This window comes from Wolffia australiana, chromosome 16, assembly GCF_029677425.1.
Source record: "Wolffia australiana isolate 7733 chromosome 16, ASM2967742v1".
Classification (NCBI taxonomy): domain Eukaryota; kingdom Viridiplantae; phylum Streptophyta; class Magnoliopsida; order Alismatales; family Araceae; genus Wolffia; species Wolffia australiana.
The window spans coordinates 13345001-13366341 of NC_135850.1; positions in this window are offsets into that span (position 1 = coordinate 13345001).

Consider the following 21341-nt stretch of genomic DNA (forward strand, 5'->3'; position numbering starts at 1 on the left):
CTCCGCACGTTTATTATGATTTCTCTGCTTCGCATAGCGGGATTTGCGTAATCAGGTTGAAAACCCAGACGAGAATGACCCACTACGAAACACAGTGGACAGGGACGCCACGTACCGGGCTCTGAGAGCCTCTCTTTGTGTGTTGAAGGACCAGAACAAAACGTTTTACGTGTGGATATGGAACACCTGACAATGTGGTAAATATTATCACAGAATGTTTCAAGAATTTCATTCATTTTAAAATCAAACGGATCCTAATAGAGATTATTGCATATTTCTCTCGACATGTACGTATTCTATCGCTATCTTTACCCTGTAAGGCCATCTCTCTCTTTCTCTGCCTATATATATTTAATCTTCAAAATCTTAATTAATGTATCTTTATCTCTATCTGTTGCATTATAGTTAGATATAACTCCGTCCAACCATCAATGTATATGAAAGAATTCAGTAATTTCAAGAAGAGAAGGAAAAAGAAGAGGAGAGAGAGACGCTGAAGATAGTTAACTCAGGTCATATTCCGCGAATAGGACGGTTACAAGAGGGTTTGTATTGATAAGAAAATATATTGTGATAATACTACGAGGAAGCCCGAACTTCCAGTTTTGTAAAAAAAATAGCCCCAACTTTCACAAATGAGACGTCGCCACTTGGTGTCCAATTTTTTTCCCCCACCGCCGGTCAAAGGGTGACGTGGATGCCACCGTGGCACCCAGGTGGACTCCACGTCACCGCGTGACCGCCGACGACGCCGTGGTCCGTCCGCCCACGCCGCCGCCCGTCTCCGTCTCCCCCCGTCGGCCAACTCCGTCCCCCACCGCCGCCCGCACCCGGCCGCCGCCACCGACGCCGCCCCTCTTCCTCTGCCATCGACGCCGCCTCTCTTTCTCTGCTGTCGACGCCGCCTCTCTTCCTCTGCCGTCGACGCTGCCCCTCTCCGTCTGCCGTCGACGCCGCCTCTCTTCCTCCGCCGTTGACGCCGGCCCTCTCCGCATCCTCTCTTCTCTTCTCTTTTATTCTCGTCTTCTCTTCTCTTACGAGCTTCTCTTCTCTTCTCTTTTACTCTCGTCTTCTCTTCTCTTACGAGCCTCTCTTCTCTTCTCTTTTATTCTCGTCTTCTCTTCTCTTACGAGCTTCTCTTCTCTTCTCTTTTACTCTCGTCTTTTCTTCTCTTACGAGCTTCTCTTCTCTTCTCTTTTACTCTCGTTGCAGGCGCTGTGTTCATGAAAGAGGAAGAACAAGAGGAAGAAGAAGAGGAAGAGGAAGAAGAAGAAGAAGAGGTCTCACTGAAATGGAAAATGACTGTCGAAATTTGCATACTGCTACTAAGTCACCTCCCCCCAAGTTAAGCTCGTACATGCTGTTGTACCAGGCGTGATTTTAAATGCAGTCTTTTGTAGCCATTGTGGAAAGATGGTTTGTAACTGTATAGTGGTTATTTTGGTTTTGGTACCTATAAAATATGGGGACCGATTAACAACCGAGTACAAACCGAGTGCGGCATAGTTAATTAAAATTAAGAAACAATCAAACCTGTAACTTGGTCATGCTCTTCAACAAGTTGCTGAGTCCTCTTGAAGAAGACTATGATCCCTGCATTACGTGCTTAAACCTTTTTGTTTTAATGAAAATCGCGGCTATAAAGGAAGTTAAAAAAAAACTCAATCCATACTTCGCATGTGTGTTGTTCTCTTCTATTGCCGCATGTCTTTCTGTTATGGCCGCCTTGGTTACAGAGAGAGCAGTGCATTTGCACGCCTTTCTTGGTTAATCTTAGACCACTAGGACATGCCTCACTAACATTAGTTCTCCTTTTATGCTTCGGCCTTCTCAGTTGTTTCTTTGACAATGGGGGGAAGAGGTAGCTTCCATCATTTCCCCCCCACATGTTTTTCCCATTCATCGGCGGGATACCATAAGTATAAGCTAGCTGGTATGAATCCCTCTTCAACCATTCGTTGACGTAGTTAGCAGGGTCGGCCCGGATAAAGTGAATGCAGGCAACAGAATTCGGGCATGGAATACCCGTAATAGCCCAATATCTGCAGGTGCAGTGTTGGGCACGCACGTCAACCACGTATCCTTCTCCATGTGTGCTAACCTCGAATTTAAGATGGCCTGCATGGATAACTCTGCATGCCCTACACTTGAGTCTGTTATCTTCGAGTACCCGTCTTATCTGAGGGCATAAGGAATCAGCACTCTCCGAGAATATCTCCCTGTTCTTAACTATACGTTCCATGCTTGCCGTTCTAATGCATTCCAACATGTCGATGATGGGTTTAGCCCTACTCGGCAAGATGAAGCTATTGAAACACTCAGACATATTGTTATCAATAACCTCACATTTTGGCTTGTCAGAAATAAAAGCCCTGCAAAACTTTTATACGCCTACCTCTAGAAGATCTTGCACGGCTTCTGCTTTCAATGTCTTCATTTGTCCGATGACCCTCTCGAATCCTTCGCGGGTTGTGCACTTCACTGCTTTCCAAAATAGGTTCCTCAAGATGTCGGTGGAATGTCCCTTCTTTCTCCAATTTGCATAAATATGTCTTGCGCAATTCCTGTGCTCCGCATTCGGTAACAAACCTGCCACTGCATTCTCGAGACCCTGAGAGATGTCAAGGCGTATCAACGTATTAGTGCACAACATTGATTCCGCCTTACTCAAGTAAGTCTTAGAATAAGTAGTATAATGGGAATGACTCAATTAAATACCTTTTTCTGATCACTTATAATCGTCCAATCGTAGCCATCAGCAATCCCTAAATCAGTCATCAGCAGGCTGATAAACCAAGTCCATGAAGCTTGATTTTCCCCTTCTACCACCGCCCAAGCTATAGGGAACATCTGGTTATTCCCATCCCTCCCCACGACGCTCAACCACTGCCCTTTCAATTCGGTTTTCAGGAAACAACCATCCAACCCAAGCACTGGTCTACAACCCTCAAGGAACCCCCTTGCTAGAGATTCAGAGCAAATATAGAGTCTGCTAAACCTAGCCAAAGAATGATGAATATCGTGCTGCACCTCCAACTGGAAAGTACTATTCATATTCACTTTTTGTAACTCAGGCACATAGCAGGGTAGCGTGTGATACTGCTCATTCAAAGAACCTTGAAGCATCTTGCACGCCAAGGACCTTGCATTATAACAGGTGGGGCGTGAAACTATGATTCCATACTTTTCTTGCAATTCTCGCAGCATATCTACTACCTTATAGTTCATATTTCTTCGAATAGTCTCTAAGAAGTGTTCTGCGATCCAACGATAATCATCGTGTATATTTGTTGGATCCCTACAGCACCTATGTTCATCATTCAATGACTTTATGACAAAGGCCTCCCTCGTAGGACCCCAACTAGCATATAGCCTCCATGCAACTTCCACTCTATTCTCCGTAGACCTTTCAAACCTAACATTGAACCCATTGCATATGGCGTAGTTCTTCACAGTTGCTTTAAACTGTGAACCTGATTGAAATGTCATGCCCAATTGAAATGTAATATTTTCGACGAGGCACCCAGGATCATATCTTGTAGCACTGTTTGATGCCCAAAATTTTCACCCTCGCCATCACTGTAGAACTATTTTTGATGTTCTTCTCTTCTTCTCCTCTGCCCGTCAACAAATTCTTCATTCCATTCTTTGCTTGAATATCCATCGAGATCACTTGAGCACACATCGCTTGAATCCGAACCAAAAACAATACTTCGGTCATCAGCCCTATTGGACAAACGGACAGAACAGAATAATTTAATTAATTACACAGAGGAAATTTAGTTACGCATAGGATACTTACATTTTGCCTCTTCTTCCTCTTCTTCTTCTTCTTCTTCTTCTTCCTCCTCCTCTTCTTCTTCTTCTTTCTCTTCTTGCAAGATTCTTCTTCTTCTCCTCTTCCTGTTCCTCCTCTTCTTCTTCTTCCTCTTCCTCTTCTTCCTCTTATTCTTCCTCTTCCTCCTCTCTCTTCTTCTTCCTCTTCCTCTTCTTCTTCCTCTTCTTCCTCTTCGTCTTCCTCTTCTTCTTCCTCTTCCTCTTCCTCTTCCTCTTCTTCTTCCTCTTCTTCTTCCTCTTCTTCTTCCTCTTCTTCTTCCTCTTCTTCTTCCTCTTCTTCCTCTTCTTCTTCCTCTTCCTCTTCTTTCTCTTCCTCTTCCTCCTCTTTCCTCCTCTCTCCTCTTCTCCTTCTTCTTCCTCTTCTTACTCTTCTTCTTCCTCTTCCTCTTCTTCTTCCTCTTCCTCTTCTTCTTCCTCTTCCTCTTCTTCTTTCTCTTCTTCTTATTCTTTTTCTTCCTCTTCTTGTTCCTCTTCCTCTTCTTCTTCCTCTTCTTCTTCCTCTTTCTCTTCTTCCTCTTCTTCTTCCTCTTCTTCTTCCTCTTCCTCTTCTTCCTCTTCTTCTTCCTCTTCCTCTTCCTCTTCTTCTTCCTCTTCTTCTTCCTCTTCCTCTTCTTCCTCTTCTTCTTCTTCTTCTTCTCCTCTTCTTCTTCTTCCAACGAGAGAAAGGTGATGCGACGTTGAGGAGAGAGAATAACGGCGCGAATAGGGTTTGATGTGATATCCTCATGCGATTTATACCCGCGAAGAGAGAGGATGTGGAAGGTTGACCATAATCCACACCGTCCGTTAGACCAAACCCATCATCATCGTGACCGTCCAATCTTAACAAAACTCACCATCGTTAGCGATGGGCTCGTCGTTTGAGTTTCGGGTGTGAAGCTCTGCACAGCCCTCTTCTGATTTTCCTTCTTCCTCGCCATCTCCACCTTCAGCCACTTCCCCATGAATAAAAGAGAAGAGAAGCTCGTAAGAAGAGAGGATAGAATAGAGCAAAAGAAGATAGAAGAGAAGACGAGAATAAAAGATAAGAGAAGAGAGGCTCGTAAGAGAAGAGAAGACAAGAATAAAAGAGAAGAGAAGAGAAGCTCGTAAGAGAAGAGAAGACGAGAGTAAAAGAGGAGAGAAGAGAAGAGAAGCTCGTAAGAGAAGAGAAGACGAGAGTAAAAGAGGAGAGAAGAGAAGAGAAGCTCGTAAGAGAAGAGAAGACGAGAGTAAAAGAGAAGAGAAGAGAAGCTCGTAAGAGAAGAGAGGACGAGAATAAAAGAGAAGAGAAGAGAGGATGCGGAGAGGGCCGGCGTCAACGGCGGAGGAAGAGAGGCGGCGTCGACGGCAGACGGAGAGGGGCGGCGTCGACGGCAGAGGAAGAGAGGCGGCGTCGACGGCGGAGAAAGAGAGGCGGCGTCGACGGCGGAGGAAGAGGGGCGGCATCGGCGGCGGCAGCGGCCGGGTGCGGGCAGCGGCGGGGGACGGAGTCGGGCGGCGGCGTGGGCGGACAGACCACGGCGTCATCGGCGGTCACACGGTGACGTGGATGCCACCGTGGAGTCCACTTGGGTGCCACAGTGGCATCCACGTCACCCTTTGACCGGCGGTGGGGGAAAAAATTGGACGCCAAGTGGCGACGTCTCATTCGTATGGGCTATTTTTTTTACAAATGTGAAAGTTGGGGCTACTTTCTTTACAAAACTGGAAGTTCGGGCTTCCTCGTAGTATTTTCCCAAATATATTTGAGTGATAATGGAACCATCTATCTTTTAGCCCTAGCAGTTATAATGGACCCACCTGTACTTGCTCATATCCATCTTTTCTCATGTTATCTGTATTTAATCACAGTTGTCTGTCTTTCATCCTATCTATCTTTGAGTCCCAACATCTACTCTCGAAAGGACTATATGGTATATGTTCAAATCCTACTAGTCTACTTTTAAATTAGATCTTATTGGTGAAAGATGATGCTAACGTAGCAAGCCTACCCCCCTTCAAGTGAAATGCCAGCAACGCTGATGCCGGGCTTTACTTAAAGCAAGTTGAGTTGGTTAATTTAGTGTTGTTGTAGTTTCATTTTTTTTCATTAAATAGAAATTTTAAATTACTTAAATTCACTTGAAACGTGTAGTGGTGAGTGAGGTCATCTCTGCATGAACTTTTACTGAAAGATAGATTTAATGTATGAGTTTTATAGAGGGAGAATAAGATTATAATATGATGATAGAGAAAATAAGAGGTGTTTGTTATTTCTTCAAATAAAGTAAACAAATAGTGTTAATGAAGGTGATAGTGTTATAAGAAAAAATAATATTATTAAATGGTAAAGATAGAGGTTAAGATGATTTATCACAAATCATAGACATGGTCCAAACCATGCGAGCGGATCGCGCTTGTGTGGTTGGAGCATGTGCGAAACGGTTGTGCGAATTTTCGCACACGATTTTCGCACACCGCACTGCCCACCGCACAGGGGTCGGTGCGGTGCAAAAATCGGACGATGTGCGAAAATTTCAAGCCCGCCCTCCACCTCCCCGCTCCCGCCCCATCTCTGCTGTTGCCCCCCCCCTCCGCTAGCATTCCGCCCCCACCATCTCCCGGCTCCCGCCCCTGCGCCGTCCCTTGCCCCTGATGAGACTGCAGTCGCTCTCCGCCCCCCTTGCCCCTGATGAGTCGTCTGCCCACAGCTGCCCAGGTCAGCCGCTGCGCTGAGTCCTCTCCTCTGAACTTCTCAATGCACAGTTAGAATCGTTTCTTCAAGGTTCAAGAACAATATCATCTCCTTTCCGGTATATTTATCATCTTGTTCTTGTTGTTTTTCTCCATGTAGATCTGTAGTGATGCAAAATTTTATTCTGTTCATGTTAATCTTCTTCTTCTTCTTCTTCTTCTCTTCTTCCTCTTCTTCCTCTTCTTCCTCTTCTTCATATCTTCTTCTTCTCTTCTTCCTCTTCTTCGTCTTCTTCATCTCTTCTTCATCTCTTCTTCTTATTCTTCTTCTTCTTCTTCTTCTTCTTCTTCTTCTTCTTCTTCTTCTTCTTTTCTTCTTCTTCTTTTCTTCTTCTTCTTCTCTTCTTGTTCTCTTCTTCTTCATCTTCTTCTTCTTTTCTTCTTCTCTTCTTCTTCTTTTTATCCTCTTCTTCTTTTTCATGTTAATCTTCTTCTTCTTCTCTTCGTCATCATCAGCATCTTCTTCTTCTTCTTCTTCTCTTCGTCATCATCATCATCTTCTTCTTCTTCTTCTTCTTCTTCTTTTCTTCTTCTTCTTCTCTTCTTCTTCATCTTCTTCTTCTTTTCTTATTCTCTTCTTCTTCTTTTTATCCTCTTCTTCTTTTTCATGTTAATCTTCTTCTTCTTCTTCTTCTTCTTCTTCTTCTTCTTCTTCTCTTCGTCATCATCATCTTCTTCTTCTTCTTCTTCTTCTTCTCTTCGTCATCATCATCATCTTCTTCTTCTTCTTCTTCTTCTTCTTCTTCTTCATCTTCTTCTTCTTCATCTTCTTCTTCTTTTCTTCTTCTTCTTCTCTTCTTCTTCGTCATCATCATCATCATCTTCTTCTTCTTCTTCCTCTTCTTCTTCCTTTTCTTCTTCTTTTTCTTCCTCTTCTTCTTCTTTTTCTTCCTCTTCTTCTTGTTTTTCTTCTTCTTCTTTTTCTTCTTCTTCTTCTTCTTCTTCTCTTCTTCTTCTTCTCCTCTTCTTCTTCTTCTTCTTCTTCTTCTTCTTCTTCTTCTTCTTCTTCTTCTTCTTCTTCTTCTTCTTCTTCTTCTTCTTCTTCTTCTTCTTCTTCCTCCTCCTCCTCCTCTTCTTCTTCTTCTTCTTTTTCTTCTTCTTCTTCTTCTTCTTCCGCTTCTTCTTCTTTTTCTTTTTCTTCTTCTTCTTCTTCTTCTTCTTCTTCTTCTTCTTCTCCTTTTTCTTCTCTTCTTCTTTTTCTTCTTCTCCTTCTCCTTCTCCTTCTCCTTCTCTTCTTCTTCTTCTTCTTCTCTTTCTTCTCCTCTTCTTTTTCTTCTTCTTCTCTTCTTCTTCTTTTTCTTCTCTTTCTTCTCTTCTTTTTCTCTTCTTTTCTTTTTCTTCTCCTCCTCCTCCTCTTCTTCTTCTTCTTCTTCTCTTCTTCTTCTTTTTCTTCTCTTTCTTCTCTTCTTTTTCTCTTCTTTTCTTTTTCTTCTCCTCCTCCTCCTCTTCTTCTTCTTCTTCTCTTCTTCTTCTTTTTCTTCTCTTTCTTCTCTTCTTTTTCTCTTATTTTCTTTTTCTTCTCCTCCCCCTCCTCTTCTTCTTCTTCTTCTCTTGTTCTTCTACTTCTCTTCTTCTTGTTCTCTTCTTCTTTTTTTTCTCTTCATCTTCTTCTTCTCTTCTTCTTCGTTTTCTTGTCTTCTTCTTCTCTTCTTCTTCTTTTTCTTCTCCTCTTCTTCTTCTCCTGCTTCTTCTCTTATTCTTTTTCTTTTTCTCTTCTTCTTCATCTTCTTCTTTTTCTTCTCTTGTTATTCTATTCTTCTTCTTTTTCTTTTCTTCTTCATCTTCTCCTTCTCCTTCTTCTTCTGTTTTTCTTATTTTTCTTGTCCTTTTCTTCTCTTCTTCTTCTTTTTCTTCTCGTCTTCTTCTTGTTCTTCTCTTCTTCTTCTTCTTCTTCTTTTTCTCTTCTTCTTCTCTTCTTTTCTTTTTCTTCTCCTCTTCTTCTTCTTCTTCTCTTCTTCTTCTACTTCTTTTCTTCTTTTTTTCTTTTCCTCTTCTTCTTCTTCTTGTCTTCTTTTTCTTCTTCTCTTCTTCTTCTCTTCTTTTCTTTTTCTTCTCCTCTTGTTCTTCTTCTTCTCTTCTTCTTCTTCTTCTTCTTCTTCTTCTTCTTCTCTTCTTCTTCTTTTTCTTTTCTTCTGCTTCTTCTTCTGCTTCTTCTTCTTCTTCTTCTTCTTCTTCTTCTTCTTGTTCTTCTGCTTCTCTTATTCTTATTCTTTTTCTCTTCTTCTTCGTCTTCTTCTTTTTGTTATCTTCTTCTTCTATTCTTCTTCTTCTTTTCTTCTTCCTCTTCTCCTTCTCCTTCTTCTTCTCTTCTTCTCATTTTTCTTGTCTTCTTCTTCTCTTCTTCTTTTTCTTCTCCTCTTCTTCTTCTTCTCTTCTTCTTCTTCTTCTTCTCTTCTTCTTCTTCTTCTTCTTTTTCTTCTCTTCTTCTTCTTCTATTCTTCTTCTTCTTTTCTTCTTCTTCTTCTATTCTTCTTTTTCTTCTTCTTCTTCTTTTTCTTCTCTTTCTTCTCCTCCTCCTCCTCTTCTTCTTCTTCTCTTCTTTTTCTTCTTCTTCTTCTTCTTCTGTTTCTTCTCTTCTTTTTCTCTTCTTTTCTTTTTCTTCTTCTCTTCTTCTTCTTCTTGTTCTCTTCTTCTTCTTCTTCTTCTTCTCTTCTTCTTGTTCTTCTCTTCTTCTTCTTCTTCTTCTGTTCTTCTTCTTCTTCTTCTTCTCTTCTTCTTCTTCTTCTTCTCTTCTTCTTCTTTTTCTTCTCCTATTCTTCTTCTCCTGCTTCTTCTCTTATTCTTTATCTTTTTCTCTTCTTCTTCATCTTCTTCTTTTTCTTCTCTTGTTATTCTATTCTTCTTCTTCTTTTCTTTTTCATCTTCTCCTTCTCCTTCTTGTTCTTCTCTTCTTCTTATTTTTCTTGTCTTCTTCTTGTCTTCTTCCTTTTCTTTTCCTCTTCTTCTGCTTCTTCTCTTCTTCTTCTTCTTGTTTTTCTCTTTTTTCTCTTCTTCTTCTCTTCTTTTCTTTTTCTTCTCTTCTTATTCTTATGCTTCTTCTTCTTCTTCTTTTCTTCTTCTTCTTATTTTTCTTGTATTCTTCTTCTCCTCTTCTTCTTCTTCTTCTCTTCTTTTCCTCCTCTTCTCCTTCTTGTCGACCGTAACAAGTACCATTGTAACACCCGTTTGTGGCGGCACGTGGAAAAGTTCCATCGCAAAGTATTCCAGTCTTTGAAAGGAAAGACAGGTCAACAAGCTCAGGAACAATCTGTTGTGGAGATTTTTGCTGCTGGGGACACAAAGAAGCAGTACTACACTGGACGTACGATGGAGAGGACGAAAGAAGAAGTCGTGCGGTTCATATGTCTGTCTGACTCACCATGGAACATTGTTAAGAAGAAATATTTCGTACGGCTTCTTCGTTATATCGCACAAGAGGAAATACCGATCCCCTCCGTGTAGGCGATCAAGGCAAAAGCCTTCGCACTATACCAAGATATGAAGAGATTTGTACAGAAAAAGTTAGCGAATGTTGCCCGAGTGTCGTTGACACTTGACGCGTGGACATCCGAGAACAACATTGCTTTCCTCGGTGTCACTATGCACTGGGTTGACTCTCTGAGTGGACATTATGTGAACATGTTCTAGGAATACGCCAGTTGACTGGCGCCCACACTAGTGAAAATATGAGTGCACGTGTCCTCAAACTATTGGAGGAATTTGACTTGAAGAAGAAGGTATGGGTTACGACAAAAAACATTTTAGTATTTCTTTTCCGTGTTTTTATACATTGATGAATCCAATATACGCAGGTGTGTGCAATTACTATAGACAACGCATCGACCAACAAGAAGATGATGTCTATTCTAGAGGAACATCTGAAGTTAGAAAACCCTCAGTTTAGTGCAAACCGGCACGTGCTTTGCGTAGCGCACATGATGAATCTTGCTGTCCAGGCTAGGATGAGCTCACTACGTGTGTCAGATTCACCATCAGAGTCACTGATTATCTGCGAGGATGACATGGTCGATACGCCCGATGTTGACCAAGGATCCATACTTCCTGTGTTCTGGGTGTCTGATTTGGGCGATGTCATAAACCAACTTCGTGAGATAGTAGCAGGCATACGTGGCTCAACCCAGAGTCAAGAATGGTATGCAGCATTATGCAAGCAGTTTGGACTGCCTGATCAAAGAAAAATTCCATTGGACTGGCCGACGAGATGGAATTCTACATATGCCATGTTAGTGGCTGCTGTCGAGAAGAAGGACGTTATAGATATCATGGCATTGAACGTGTTACAAAAACAGGTCTTATGCGACGAGGAATGGGCAATGGTCAAAGCATTTGTGGGTATATGGCAACCCCTTCAATTGGCTGTTATAGTAGCATGCCGCTCAAAATCTCCCACAGCGAATGAAGCAATTGTCATTATCAAAGCAGTGATGAGACACCTCAACGGTGTAATGTTAGGAATTAGAGAGGGAAATATTTTACGAGTGAACAGTGTTATGTCCACCGAGCAATGGACATCAGTGTACAAGGCTTGCGAGGCGATGAAAAGTAAGATGAGTAAGTATGCATCAGCTCTCACTCGCAACACAGCCTTCACTGTTGCTGGCCTCGTTGATCCGTCCATGAAGTTGCGTTTGCTAGACCGCGACCAACGGGATGAAACTGTCATGTACGTGCAATGCTTACTATAGTCCCCCGATATCATCGACGACATCAATGCCATTCGTTCAGATTCGTCGGCCTGCTTTCAACCAGAATGGACGTCTAGCGCATTCTTCAGTGAAGCGCTGGATGAGTTATTACCGAGTAGTGAGCAAACGCCAGCCATTTCCCCAGGACACGAGCTAGAGGTGTACTTGAGTTCACCTCCTCTCAAGGGTACTGAACCACTGCATTGGTGGAAAGTCACAGGTGAACATTCATACCTAAGGTTGGCAACGATTGCAAAGGAATTCTTATCGGTCTGCGCAATGAGTGCTCCATCGGAAAGATTCTTCTCCACTGGTCATGCAATCATCACCTACAAACGTTCAAGGTTGACAGCCGAAGGCGTTGAATTATTGATGACACTGAAGTGCTGGTGGCGAGCGGAAGAGGGAGAAGACACCAACGTGAAGCAAGGAGATGAAGACAGCAACGAAGATCCCACGGTATGCTTCACTGCTTGTTATTTAATTTTATTCTTTTAGTCGAGAAAGCTATTTAGTGGCTAATCTCATTTGATCTCATTTTTAGGTGACCTAAAACGAGGCGGTCTTTTTGAAGAGGAGGAGCATGATTCTCCAAGCTTCTTGGTAACCGCCTCTTCATTTTCATATTTATGCTGATGGAGTCCTTTCTTTCGCTCAATACGCAGGGGTTATGGCCATGAGAGCCATTAAATGAATTCTTTTTGATGTTTTATTACAGATGAGTAACGAAGCGGAGTGCGGAGGTGCCATCGTTGTAGGGATGGAATGCTTTGACCGCCGTCTTCTCCCACGCCTCTAATGAAAGAGCCAATCCTGATTTTGGGCCATCGCTTGTCTGTGGATATTTTGGAATTGCAATCAAGGATTTTTTAAAGAAACTTTTCTAGAAGTTTGAAAGCCGTTGTTGTGAATTCGATCTTTAAAATTACTTTTCTCCTTGCCTTTGAATTAAACCAGGATATCAGAAAAGAAGAAGAAGGAGAAGAAGAAGAAGAAGAAGAAGAAGAAGAAGAAGAAGAAGGAGGAGGAGGAGGAGGAGGAGAAGGAGAAGAAGAAGAAGAAGAAGAAGAAGAAGAAGATTTAGAATTACATATTTAATAATGTTTAATATGAATTAAATATTTAAAAATTTAATACTATGATTTAATATTGTTTAATTAAATTGCTTAAAAAACAGCGAATTAAATATGATTTAATAATGTTTAATATAGAATTAAATATTTAATAATATTTACCACATATATTATAAATTAGTTATTTAATAATCTTTAATTAAAAACAGCAAAATTGTGCAATTTGGTGTGGTGTGCGGTGCGTTTATGCGCACAAAACCTCACCGCACACTGCCCATTCCCATTTGTGCATGCGGAAATTCACACACCCGGTGCAAATTTCCGCACCGCACCGCACGCGCATGTCTAACAAATCATAATAAGAAGGCTAAAGAGAGAAGATATAATGATAGTGAGAGTATACTTATGAGAAGAAATATATCATTATTATTATTGGGCAATTATGTAATATGTATGAGATAATAAGTGTTTATTATTTGAATGAAGATAAAGTTATATGAGATAATGAAAAATTATATTAAATATTAAGTTATATTATGAAAGATTTATATTATATTATATAAGAAAAAATAAAGGAGAAATTAAATATCAAGGAAGAGTTTCATGGTAAGAGAAAAAAGAATAATGGATTAAGACTTAATTATGTTTATTAACAGACAATGATGAAGGTAGATTAGTTAGAAAAAAAAAGTGAATGTGATGGATTTATTGGTTTCAGTAAAAAATTATGCAACTTTTATGAGAAAGTAAATGAAAAATATCAGAAATTCAAATTTGTGAAAGATGCTCAGTCAAATGCCTCAATGAGGCTGTCTCTACTCTGAATATCCTTCATTTGATCAGTAGAAAAGTATTTAAAGGCCATTGAAGAATCACCATTGACTGTTCCCTTTAGCATTTGGTATAACCTTGTTATTATCTGCTCAATCCCAGTCTTCATTAGCATCCACCACTTAATCAGTTGTGTCTCTCATGTGGGCTTCGACATCCCCATCAGTGGTAGCTGACCAATGGTGACCTATGAAAATAAAATACAAAAATCGTATTAGTTATTTTAATTTTGCTATCTGAAATTCTTCAATAATATTGAAAAGTTGAGATTATATCTTTTTATTTAAAGAGTGACCCATTATGTCATGCGCTTAGAGCAAGGTTGACTCGAAGCCAGGTCAATCATTATATCTGTTTTATCCCGGTATTGGCCTGTTGGGCGCTCATTCTCCTTGGCCTGCCCATTCTGAAAGTTAAAAAAATCAAAGGTTAATCACATAGGAAAATATTTTGAATAAATCCCAAGCTAAGATGTCAAATTCAAACATGAAACCTTTCCCCCGTGCATGGGCTCCTTACTCATACTGGGGTCCTCTGTGGTAAGGCATATTTGGCCTGGTGGGCTACATGTCCTGAGATTGATATCCTATGCCAAGCCTACTTGATTAGTGGTGCTTGCTAGAAATGGCTGCTTAAGCACCAATACACGCAGGCACTGATAGTTAGGGGCTCTCTCTTTCCACTTATCATGAGCTGTTGTGCCAATTGATTTGCCTCAGCTGTAGGTCTTCCTTTTTTTAATCTTCTTCCTCTCTTTATTTTTTTGATTTATTTTCCTAAAATTACATAAGACTAATAAAGAGTCTAAGTTAAACTTATAATTGAAATTCAAGTGAAACATATGATGGAATTAATGGTAAGATATTTACCATTAAAAAGTAAAGAGTTGTTACTTAATTCTTAAAAAATGTGAATATAAATGTTTCATGCATGAATACTTGTTCCTAGAAAATAATTAGGCACTTGTCTTTTGAAATTTAAGACTGTAAAATAAGTGTAATTGTGTGCATGAATTTTAGTTGGCCATGCTTTTATTGTATATTAATAAGCCTCACTATAAGATGTTTTGCTAAGAGATCTGCCTGTTGTCCATCACCACTGAGAAAATTGATGTATAAATTCTAAGCGGCTACCTGTTCATGAAAAAAATGAATGTTGATTTTGATACACTTTTTCCTCACATGAAATGATAGACTTAGGCTACATACATTTCATCAATGTTATCACATCATAGAGGTGGAGGCGTTTTGATTGGACTTTCTATTTCTTTCAGAAGAGATTAAATCCAAATACTTTTTCAGGCTGTCTTGGCCAATGACTTGTATGCAGTCTATGTACTTGATCTTGTCGCGGTGTCTAATTTTTTTATCTCTATGAGATAATAATTTACCAATATAAACTAGGGAGGCCCTTTTTGACCTTCTATCACTGTTACTTCCATCTCACTCTACATCTGAAGACACAAATGGTAAAATTTGATGCACTATGTGTAAGAATACTACATTGAACAATGTCATTTAGATAGTGTAAAAATGTGTTTCAGAGCATTCAACTGATAAGTGTTTGGAGTCTGCATTTTATAACAATAGTAGTTCAGAGCCAAAGCAATGTCAACTCTATTAAGTGTAAGATATTAAAAAATCCCCCCTATACTTCTGTAATGAGTTTCATTAGTTGCATCATTTTTTCAGCATAGAGGGCCATGATTTCCCATAATTACTTTGCGTAGAGAAGATATATATATATATATTTACATTATGATCCAACACATCCTTTTTAATGTGAAATTAATTCAATGGTAAGAAAATAATGATCAGGTCCAAAACCTCAGGTTACAAATGTATTTTGTAAATGACTTAATAAAATTTTGATATCAGAAAAGTGAGGAAAGAGAACCAAATTATCATCAATACAAATAAGAATAAATATGGGATTATTATTTTATGGTTTGAGTACAAGATAAATAGTTAGTTTATTGAACCAAGAGCTAGGATTTTAATTCAGACCATGCATTGAATTCTTCACGTTACATGCATGTTTAAGATAATTATGATTTTTAAACAATGACATTGTTCTGATGGCTATGATGTGGACGTCATGGCAATCAAAATTCCACGTCATTTTAAGTTCATAAAAGTAAATTGATGTAACATGAAGGGCGCTGGGATCAAACAGCTTGTGTTACACCATAGGACGGGTGAGAACATCAAGTTATGCATGGGTGATGAATAAGGCAGGTGTTGTGCAAATGATAATTTGACGATAAAAGTGATGACAAGTACGACAGCCGCCATTGATGGACAGTGATGAAGACTAAGTCAGGGTAAGCAGGACATGGGAATGCCACTAGGCTCATGATGATCCAGACGTTGGGGTGAAGGCCGATGGTGCGAGCATGGCTATTGCCACTAGTGCGTACGCCCTCGACGGTCCCGACCAAGGATGTACAGGTTGAAATCCTAATCCTCAGAACGTGGATCCTATCTATCACTAACCTAACCCTAGCAATGGAAAAATGTTTGAAGGCCCCAAAAGAAATAATTTAGCATCGAAAGGGAGTTTAGGAGCATACCAATAGTGATTGGGCACATGCAATGCCTGATTTGGCAGTAGTGGAAGGCGAGCAGCATGTAGGCACGACTACGACGTGAGTAGGCTTCGCGGCGCGAGTAGGTGTGGTGGCAGACATGACAGTAGATCAATGGCTAGCGTGGGAAGGTGCAACAACATCAAGACACGATGGTGGTAGGGCACGGCGGTGGCAGGGTGTGACGGCATGATGGCGACATGGTGCGGCGTGGGGACGACAAGCATGGCCGTAGCGGATACGGCGGCTGTAAGCGAGAGGCAGCATGCACGGTGGCGGTAGGCCTGGCGATGACATGGGCGACAATGATGGGTTAGGCGGTAGCGTGCGCCGCTAGCAGAAAGCCAAACGGGGGGGGGGGGGTTGCAGCCTGATTGACGGCTGACAGTTGCAGATTGGTAGCTACAAATGACAAAAACTGGTGGTCAAGCGACTGTAGTCAGCGGGCTGGCTGTTGCGGCGACAGCTGGTGATTGGGGCTGTGGGTGGCGGTCGAGCGGTCTGTGACTACAGTTGGATGCAACTACGGTTGGGGCTTCAACCACGATGGTTGTGACTGCCTTCCTAATGGGGGACCATCTCACTAGCAAAACCATGGAACACCAACAACCTCATCGTGTAGACTTCTTGGATGTCCATTCTTGCTTTTTTTTTGTTCAAGCCCGCGTTGACGATGCCGCCTAACCCGAGTTTGCCATCGTCACTTCTTGAATGACATAACCACTTCTTGGAGCTTCTTGGATCCAAATCAAGAAGTTTCCTCTCTGAGATAGCACGGCTTGCAAGAAGCACGCCGGCGTCATCACTACTACTCATCATCCCGGCTCTTATCCGGACAATTGCCTCTTTGCCTTGCCACAAGAACCCTTCGTGGGTTGAAAACCTTCCAAGAAACCACTTCTTGGAGCTTCTTGGATCAGATTCAAGAACAACTTACCAGGGTCTTCTTGATTTCTCTCGCTGCCAAGACTACCCCTCCATAAGCATCTTCTTGGCTGAGCCCATGCTCGAACGTCCACGATTCTTTCATCTTGTGTGAAATGACTCCTCGCCACGGTCTTCTAAGTCTCAATCCATCAGGTACCACCATTTTCCCACTTTAAGTTTTCAGTATTATTACTTCTTTCAGTGTCGTCTTCCGCTACGTGCTCCTCTGCCTAGTATTAACATTGAAATAGAGGACTAGCCACCTACTTGTTGAGAGGTAGGGATTTCTTGAGGTAGTAATTAATATCAGTAGCAACGGAGGTCTATTTCGTCAGACTGGTCATTGGGAGTCTGATGTGGACTAGTCCACTCCTGATCCTTTAATTGATTGCCATCTTAGTCAGAAATTGTTGCACATTTCTCATTAAATTTCATCATACTATGCATTCATCTTTCTAGTTGCATATTATCTCGCCACCTCATTGTGATGTAACACGAGCCGATTGATCCCAACGCACTTCGTATTACATCACGGCCGCGCGAGGGCGGCGGTCGCGGCATCCAGATTAGGGTTTCAGCTTCTTTCAAAATATTGGTGGCATTTCGGTAAATAGTTGGAAAATAAAAAATAATAAGTAAAGAACACCAAATTAATTAAGAAAACCATTGGAATCACATCTTTTCTCAATTTGTCTTCTCTCTCTTCCAATGGATGCCCCCTCCACTTATAGGGGGTTATTATGGGCCTTACCTTTGAAAAATAAAGGGAGAAGGCCCAATTAAAGGGTCCTAGGGGCCCTTAATAGGAGAGATACCCACTAACACGCCTACACACGGCTCACATACACACATACATGTAGGTGCGTATGGCAGCCCTAACAAGTGCAGACAAACAAACACACACACATACGTGACCGACATACAAGGCCTACTAAATAAAGAAAAAATAAGTGAAAGATAACGTCAAATGTCTGGGCCCATTGACGAGGCCGAGTACCTTGAACGCCAGATCTCGTGTGTCACCCTCACTTGAAAAAGTTGTTGAGAACGGGTCTTCGAAGCTAGATGGTCCTCCATCATAAATATTTATTCATTATTGGTTTTGCGTGATGTTTATAATGAAGTCCCAAAAAATGCATAATGACTAACATAATCAAAATGAAATCATAGTATAGTGATCACTAGTCTTTGAATCTGTATTCTAAACATCACATTTGATGGATACTTGAAATAAACATAAAAATATCTGGAAAATAACATTATTTGGTCTTAATTATATGCTATGTATGGCTGACCGTGTGGTAATTAGCAGATAGACACAACGAACATACAATGGGTGCTCTTTTGGGAAAGAGTTCACTGAAATGATTCCTCTGAATCCTTGATTTGTATTACAACAAAACATTAATTAGGTTGATTCAAATCACGATTAAATAAGTGGTCCTATTATCAGTGACACCAAATATACCTTGTGGATGGACAACTACATTTTGATAACAACTTACAGGTCCCTAACCACAAGATTCAAATAAATTAGCTCAAGAGAAAGCAAGAAGTATACAAAGATGACTAAGTGGACAAGATGTGAGTGTTAGTCCTTGGGATATGAGGATATTGACTCGATGAATTAGATGAATTAACTCTGTTAGGAGATAAGGAGATTACCACCTTAATGGAGATCCATTCAAATGCATTCTCCAATGATCTCCATTAAGCATCAATAATGAATGAAACAATGGATTAGAGTTTCAGATAAACCATACTGTAAGTCATTAGAGAGTCTCGCGTAGATGAATCATTATACATATATGGTAAGTTGGTAACTGGTGGCGTTAGAGGATCCATGAGAGAGTTTATTTAACACTAGGTATCTTCTAGAGCGTGAGGGGTAGCTTGGCACCATGGCTTAGAAACCTTACCTATAATTTCTTTAAATTAGTCCTTTAGTAATTCATCTATATTATGATATGACGGAGTAATAATCTTGATAAGTAATGTTATTGGATCATTAAAGTTATTAACTAGACTGATATATGGGCCTAGAGACACACACATAATATCTATGAAAGTAGATGGATACAATTAAAATTATAAGGAATTTATGACAGGTTCTCAAATAAGTATAAATAGAGGAGCCCGGTTTCGCTTCCTATACCACCAGACTTTCCCTTCCTTTCATCTTTTATTCTCATTCTGATCACTCTAATTCTAAGACTTGATGGCGATGAGATGTTTTAGATGTTCAAGAAGAGGAGATCCATCGTTGCATCAATCGTGTAGATATGTCTAGAGGCTGCATGCATCAAGCATGAAATTAGATACAAGGTGATGTGACCATGTATGGTTTTATAGAAAAATTCAGAATTCATTTTTTCCATCTTATGTTGCATAAAAGTATTTGTAATTAATAACCAAATTCTAAGTGACCAATATGTTCCATTAAAATGGTTTCATTAAGATCCCAATGCAAAAATCATTTGAATTATCTAATTTTAAAATTTTAGACTGTGTACTTAAAGAAATAGATAGAAGCAATCAAAATGTAGTATGTTTAATAAAATGGCTAAAGGTTTATGAAAATTTAATACTCCAAATCATGTGGCAACATGTAGAACTTTATATATAATTATTTCACTAGTTCTTTCATAATAATTTATAAACCCATTTACATCTGATTACATTATAATTTGAAATTCTCAGGAAAAAATATCATGTTTAGCTTTTTATTAGCGCTAAAAACTGTGGTGCCATTGCGTACATCCAATTTTTATTTTTGAATGAAACCATGGATAGAAGCAATTTTTATTTTAACGTGTTCAGTTCTAGAATAATTGGCATTGTTGTAGTGCGACATTGTCTCATACCATGCTGAATTGAAGAATACAACATACATTTTAATTCCCATAATTTTTTGAAAAATTTTTGTGCACACGTTCATGTTGATAAACACCTTCTAGATGCTTTGTTTTATAAGCACTCCCACTTCAGGTGATGTATCTGAGGGAATGGAGATAAATTTATCTTGTTCTTATTTTTCTCAAGATGGGGAATGTATACCATTTTTATATCAAATAAAACATCCTCATTGACTATAAAAAATGATCAGTTATCAGTCTTCAATGCATATCTGGTATTTAAAGCATCTGATCCCAGAGTACTATGTGTTTCAAAAGTGTTACAACAAATATTTGTTACTATGATTTTGTAATTATTGCTAAATTTTATACAACAGGGACGAATACCAAGAAAACCAGAATTTTTGCTGATTTTCAAAGTACTTGAAAAAGAGAAAAAAATTTTCATTAATGAAGACTAAGAGGGGGGTGAATTAGTCTACTTTTGTATTTATGTTATCTAATTTTCTTTTTAAGATTCCTTGTTTAATATTGTCTCTCAACCACTCTTCTCACCTTAACATAATCTTTTACCCTGCTTGGGGGCACAAGTGCCCTTAATGTAGTCGCGGGAGATCGTCTAGATCTCAGGACAGTCACATGCTCAAAGGCCCACTAAAAGTCCTATAAAAACCGCAATTCACTATATGCGGGGTGAGCGTCACTCTCGCCTTACAATTACACTTAAGTCAAGAATAGGAAAAACTAGAGACGCCTACTCCACACCACCATGGAGCTCCTAACGTCAACCCTCCTTGTCCTGACCCAAGCTAATCCTCTCAGCCTCAGTGACCACCTACCTGCAATAGAACAAAGACCTAGCTTCCCTAGTTGACCCTTGGTCGACACACTAACTTCCAATGTTCACCAATTTCAGTCCAAATATATTTCCTAACTAGATTTATCAAAAGACACTATAGTATCAACTTGAGAGTATCAGAATGATAAGTCACTTAAAATCAAGTTCAGTTTGATATTATCTAATGTAATATGGATCAAATATTGAATCTGAATAATCAATTTCAATCAAATCAGAATAGTAGAATGAAATCTGAAGGAAATTCAAATTCATATCAACTATACAAGTCAAAGCTTCTAAGCTCAGTGTGATCAAACAAAATCAAATAACAATCTTGATTTAATTCAATTGTGTTAATCGTATTCAATCAGTTATGAATAATCAAAAGTAATTGAGAAAGTCAAAGACAAGTCGATTTTACTGATTGATCAAATTTTGATCACAAAGTGATCAAACCAACTAGATATATTGGATATGATCAGCTATGATTAAATCAGTGATAACATCAACTATTATCAATTGCAATCAATCTTTAGAATTAAATGAGATCAATTTAGAGTAATAGATGTAATTGATTTCAATTTACTTTATGAGAGAAAAATAATGTTGGTTGATGCCAAACAAGGTTATGATTGATGTATTAATCAATTAATCAGATGTGATCAAATCAAAATTAGGTACACCAGATGAGATGAATTATTATCAAATCAATGACCAAACAAATGTGATAAATTTTTAAATCAAATTTATGATTAAACTGGATTAACAAGTAAAAATAAAATCAGTTGAAGAGTACTGTCACAATCAGATTAATTGAATTGATATGAAATGATTAAATTCAACTAATAGGTAATACCAAATCAAATTATGTGTTATGATCAAATTATATGAATGCACTGACTTGATGCAGGCAAGCAAATTTTATATGGATAAAATGAATGATTAATAACCAATCGATTATTACAAAGTCGATTTAACAAGGATGTATTTCAG